Here is a 6,560-nt window from a genome sequence, read left to right as displayed (position 1 = left end):
AGAAAAAAAAAAGAAAAGAATCAGTATAGTTGAGGGCTTGGCAATTTATTTCAAATGCATAGAAGAACAAATGGCAAAAAAAGGATGGGGAAATTTGAATTGGGTCTTAGGGAAATGATGGACAACATGAAGCACACTAATATAAGAATCATTGGTGTCCCAAAAGAAGAGTAAAGGGCTGGGAATTTTAGTTGAGGAGATGATGGGGGGAAGCTTCCTAACCCATATAAAAGAGAACAAATAGCTCCTCTCATTACAATAATAATGTCACTATTACGTGTCTCCTGTTGAACGATGACAACTTCCATCTATACTTCAAGTCAAAGGCATCAGGGCTGAGTTCGAACAGCCGGATGGATGCAGGAGCCAATCTGCAGGAAACATGGAAGGTATATGGTAAGCCGTGAAATGAGTACACAATAAGTAAAATACAGACAGTAAGAAAATTTAGAGTACAGATTGTTTGGAATCTTCAAAAGATAAAGTTTTAAAAATGTGGGGGTGGAGGAGGGTAGTCATCTGGATTACTAATTTTGAAAGACAAATGGCTTTTAAATGAGTAAGAGGAAAGTGTTTAGGGTGATAAAATTCTAAAAAAGGAATAAGTAACTATCAGAAAAATCAGAATATTTGGTTACTTTTGGGGGGAAGGGAGGGGTTAAAATTCATGCAGGGCATAACAAGTGGCTTCTAGGAAGACTGACATAATTTTTTCTCAGTCTGAGTAACGGTGATAAGTGTGTCCACCATACAAGCTATATATTCGCTTTGAGGCCTTTCTATGTTATATTTTATTTTCTGATAAAATGCCAAAAAAAGAAACATTTCATTTTTTCTCTGTACTTCAGGACCAACTAACATACACTGAGCTTTTCTTTTGAGTTTGTCAAAAGTTATATGTAAAAAATCTTACATCCATTTTTATTTTGGGGGGAGTATATACGTTCATCAACTTTTCAATTTAGCCTATGTTAGAATCTCTATATCCTTTATGAATTAGAGTAATTTCTATATTCGTCATCAATCCGCTTATTCTGGGTTTCATATATCTTGGCTTAGAGCTTAGGAAAGTATTCTCTTCTAAATACTTTCTTTTTCTTCCTCTGTGAATATTGATCTATTCCCGTATCTACTTTTCATTGATGTTGTGGCTATTTCTTATTTAAAGAACTAGTTCATTATAACAATTGTCTTATATTTCTCAGTTTTAATATATTTCTATTTCCTACTTCATTAATATTTTATTTATGCTTATTATTTATTTTGTCCACTTTCCCTGATTTATTCTTCACTGAGTTTATTTGAACATTTAATTGTTTCATTTCATTAATTCTTATTCAATAGGAGTGGGTGCAGCAAGAGAAACAGGCTGTCTTACTAGGAGACTTAGGACAATATGAGAGGCCCATAGTAATGGTTAGTGGCAGTATGCAATACCATAGCTTTCATTTCTGCAGTAAAAGCTTCAGTGTCAGGATCTATGAAAGTCATGGCATAAATGGCATGTTTCATCCCCAGCTGCCTTAAAACATCTTGTAGCTCCTCCATATTTTGCCAATGAGGGATATTGTGCAATATATCCCCTTCATTAGGCCATGCAGCCTTACACCTGTCAATCAGCCATACCAACAAGGAGGCAGCTTTCACATCAGCTGAGGTAGCATACAAGCATTGTAGTAGTGAAGGGTGGGTGGTAACAGACACCAATGTGCTCATCTCCACCCCGGAAATCACTAATTCCTCTGCTCCATAACCTCAGAAGCCAGTTGGGTAGGGACTGCCTAGTCTTTGTCTATAACCCTACCCTAAATCACCCAATTCAGCAGCAGCATAATCTCTCAATGTAATGTGTAATTTCTGTTCAAGAGGTTGGAATTGCTGAGTTCCAGGAGGTTGATCTTGTAAGGCCTTCAGTTTCTGTTGTATTATAGAATGCACATGCTGGGGCTCTTCAATTCTCTACTTCCCAGTCCTCCTCCCACTTCTTCTGAAGAAGAATCTATATGGCCCCATGCTTTAGGGTCCCATCCTTGAGTAGCTAAAATCCTCTGGATGAGAGCCCAAGGGAACTTGCAGCCTCTGTCTCAAGCATATCTGCATGCCAGAGCCTCAAACCGTCCACTCAGCATAGGTGATCAGTCAGAGAATCCTTCATTTCTGCCCGGGCAAGGTGCCTATCTCACTCTAGTTTTAATTCACTTTCTAAATGGTGGGCTGTTGCTTTTGCCTTCTGTTCTGCTTCTGCGGTCAAACATAAGGTTCCTAAAAGGGGCCAGTCTATAGTCACCTCTGCTGGCATTTTTTTTTTTTTTTTTGGTAAAATTCAGTTGTTGTACTATCTGTTGCAAACCAGCTAACCCACTAGAGTTCCTGGGACTCCTCAAGCTCTTGGAGCAGTCTCCATTCATCCAGGAGGGCAACCACCTCTTCCCACATGGACGACAGAAGCCAATTTTGGATTTCTCCTATAGATTTTCCCTTCCCAGAACTAATGTCTGCTACTGCCCGCAGCTCTTTGATCTCTTGGCTGGCTTGCCAACTGTTTCAACCCAGTTCTTGAAGAGCTTGTATCAGCGCAGCTCCAAGACCAAAGAACATGCTAGGCAGAGCATTAGACTCAGATTGTATTGGGACTTACGAATAGGAGAAGGTCACGTTGGTGCTCCGCAAAAAGGTGGGAAGTGCAAAGGATAACATACAAGGGTTTAGAACAAAGACAATTCCATAGGATGTGAAAACAGCATTTCATCAGAAGCCCATGACATAGGGGCTTGGAGGTTTGTATTCAACAGTGATGAAGGGAGGAAAGTTTTAATGCTTTTTGTATGAAACCATCTGTACACTTCTGGCCCCCAGGAGATCTAATGAACTTTAACTTCTCTCCCAGTCATTCTCTCCCAGGCAGCTGCAGAAAGTTATTCTCAATATGGAGGGGGGGAGGCCCAAGCCCTAGGTCTCAACATAATCCTTATTGGATTTTTTTTTGCATGGGCAGGCACTGAGAATCAAACTCAGTTCTCCGGCATGGCAGGCTAGAACTCTGCCTCTGCATCACCATTGCCTGCTCACCCTTATTAGAATTTTATAAGAAAGATGTACTGAAAACATACAGAAAGAAAAAGGGTACCTTTTGTGCTTATATCCTCATGAAGCCTTTAAAATAAATGCCAAATGATGCTATCTTTAAAAAAGCCCAGTACGGTTTAAATGACTCATAAATTAATATCTACACACAGAAACCAAAACTAAAATGTGCAGTTATTTTGCAGTTCAAGTCAGTTACAAAAAAATAGATAAAATGTAAAAATAGTATCAATAAAAATGAAGAAAAAGGAAAAATAATAAATACGCAAAACAATGTATTTGCTTCTGATATGCTTGGTTTGACAATCTATTTGAAAAAATTATTAGATGTAACTGTTATTCTGATGTGACTAATACCAATATTTACAACAAATTGATGGTTTTACAAAGAAATGGAAAATATCTGAACATTTCTCAAGAAAAGCAAATTTTTGTTGTAAACACAAAAACACACATTTATTATTTTGGTTTGCTAGCTGCTGGAGTGAATATACCAGAAATGGATTGACTTTTTCTAGGGGAATTATGAAGTTACAAATTTATAGTTCTAAGGCCATGAGAATGTCCAAATTAAGGCATCAAAAAGGAGATACATTCTTCTGAGGAAAGACTGCTGGCATCTGGGGTTCTTTCGTCACATGGAAGGGCACATGGTGACCTCTGCTATTACTTCTCTCTGCTGGGCTCTGGTTTCAATTGCTGTCTCCAACTTATCTCTGGGCATTTCTTTTCCCTCTTATCTTCTCCCAGAGTATTTTCTTTCTAAGGTCATTATCTCTGTGAGCTCTCTTAAAGGAATCAAGTAAAGTATTAATGGGCTGCATAACTTCTCCATGGAAACTACCTAATCAAAAGTCCCATCCAATAATAGGTCTGCCCCCATAAAGCAGATTAAAAGAACCTGGCTTTTCCGGGGTGGATAACAGCTTAAACTTGCACACTTATTGAGTATTTTACTTATTTTCCTGAAATAAATACTTGTCAAAAAGTCAAAACAATAACAATTACTCAACAAATAATTACAAAATGTGTTGTTTCTGACAATGCTTTAAAATACCTGCTAATACCACGAAATCACTTATCCAGCCACTCTTTAAAATCCTGGCTTGATATAATGATCAGGCTAGTGATTCCTAAGTGACTAATAATCCTCCTCTATAAATTAGGGATAGATTATTTCCCGAGTAAAGAGTATAAATCAAATGTTAAAATAAACCACATTTTTCCAAAAATGTGTGAAGTTTGAATTTCAATCAATTCTAAATCAAAAGTTCAGCTTGCATATACTATGATCAGAGTATAAAATGAATTTACTGAAAGGATTTGGAGTATATGTCTATTGTTGCTGATTCCTTTTCATTTTTACTGCATGCGTCATTTACTGATTTCAACAGAGAAATCATTCTGTGAAATATTTGAAATAAGTGATATGTGAAATATTCAGGAAATAAAATAATTTCACAACGACACTTATTTCCTTAGACAGATTGTCTTAAAGACATAAAACAATTGCCAAGAAGTAAATGCTATGAAGAATACACTTATATAGCATCACAGAAAGCAAAACAATGAAAAGAGCTGCAAACCAAGAGGTCCTTTTGGATCTGTACAGCTAAGATGATGACTGCCTTGAAAACATCCCAAGTCGGTGTCTTGGAACTAGCAACTACCTTATCTCCCACAAATCATTTATGTCCCTATTATGAAGCCTACTGCAATCCTAGTACAATTCATCCCTAAAGGCATTATTTCACGCACAACAACCAATAAATGAGATATACCATATATGATTTAGCAATGCTGTACCTTAAATTTTGATATCTGTATTGTTCTTTTAGAATAGATTATCAGAAAATGACTTTAAAGAATTGTAAAACTAACAAATGTGCTTCCCTATAATGTTTTCCAGCTTGTTTTAGCTCATAAGCTGCTGGAATGCTATATTTCAGAAATGGAACAACTTTTAAAAGGGGAATTTATTAAGTTGCAAATTTACAGTTCTAAGGCTTTGAAAATGTGCAATCTAAGGCATTAAGGGAAAGATACCTTAACTCCAAAGAAAAGGACAATGAAATCTGGGGTTGCTCTCTCAGCTGGGAGGACACATGGAAACATCTGCTAGCTCTCTCCTCATTTCATAAGGCTTCCCTGGGGCTCTGTCCATTCTGTTGGCTCTGTCAGTTCTGGTGGCTCTGGTGGCTCTAAAGCTTTTTCCAAGATGGTTTCATCTTAAAGAGCTCCAGTAAACAACCTTACCTTTGAACGGGTAGGAGGCAGATCTCCATGGAAACCATCTAATCAAAAGTTACCACCCACAATTGGGTGGGCCACATCTCCATGGAAACAATAAAAAAGATGCCATTTAGCAATATTGAATGAGAATTAAAGGGCATGGCTTTTCTGGAATACACAACAGATTCAAACCAGCATACAGCTCTCCTGGAGAATTCATCCTTTACACTCCTGTTGATCTCAAGTAATTATGCGTCTAAATGGTTTCTTTCTCCCAATATTGTTAGATTAGTTATGAGGGCTAACCTCTTATTGGTTCGTGTCCTCTTATAATCTCCTTAGAAAAAAAGTAGGGAAAACATCAAGTCAATTTGTACAAATTATAACTATTTCACAGCATATTTAAAGCAAGTTATATCTAAAACTACTTAGCAATGTTTTGATTGATTTTTCCTCAGTGCTAGAAAACCCTAGCAATATTCTTAAGTAAAAATTGTGATACTTAATCTATTTTATCACCTAGGCTTAGATAACAATAGAAAAGAATTATATTTATAGATACGTATACTAATAAATATAAGCAATATTTTAAAATGTGTACTTATTGACACAATAATAGATGAACAAATGAAAAGTCTGTAAACAGAACCAAATTGATACAAATATTTATTTGTATATTAAATATAAAAGCCATATTTTAAATCAATGGGAGTAAAAGATCATTTAATAAATGATTTTAGTATACATCCTAGATTGCCAGGGCTACTATAACAAAATACCACAGATTTGTTGGCTTAGCAAGAGGGATTTATTGTATCACAGTTTTGAGAACCAGAAGTACAAAGTCAAGGTCTCAGAGAACGCTGTTCTGTTTGAAGTCAACAGCATTCTGATGTGGTTTGCTGTCAATGCTCCATCTCATGGCAACCTGCCTCCATCTCTGCCTTCTACGTCTCTTGCTCAGCCATCTGTGTCTGTGTTTAGATTTCCACTGCTTATAAAATCTTCAGTCATTTTGGATTGAGGGCTACCCTGATTCAGTTTGGCCCCACCTAAATAGAATCTTCAAAGATTTTATTTACAAATGAGTTTAAGTTAAGACTTGGAGCTCCCATTCCCATTTTTAATGAATTCACCCTACAGGACAGAAGTTAGGGCTTGGACATATCCTCCTGGGGACAGGGCATGTGTGTGTGTGGCATGATCCAATCCCCAACTACGTAGGTGTTTATTTGTTGAAATTT

This window comes from Tamandua tetradactyla, chromosome 3 (genome assembly GCF_023851605.1).
Source record: "Tamandua tetradactyla isolate mTamTet1 chromosome 3, mTamTet1.pri, whole genome shotgun sequence".
Taxonomy (NCBI): domain Eukaryota; kingdom Metazoa; phylum Chordata; class Mammalia; order Pilosa; family Myrmecophagidae; genus Tamandua; species Tamandua tetradactyla.
This window is presented reverse-complemented; position numbering follows the sequence as displayed.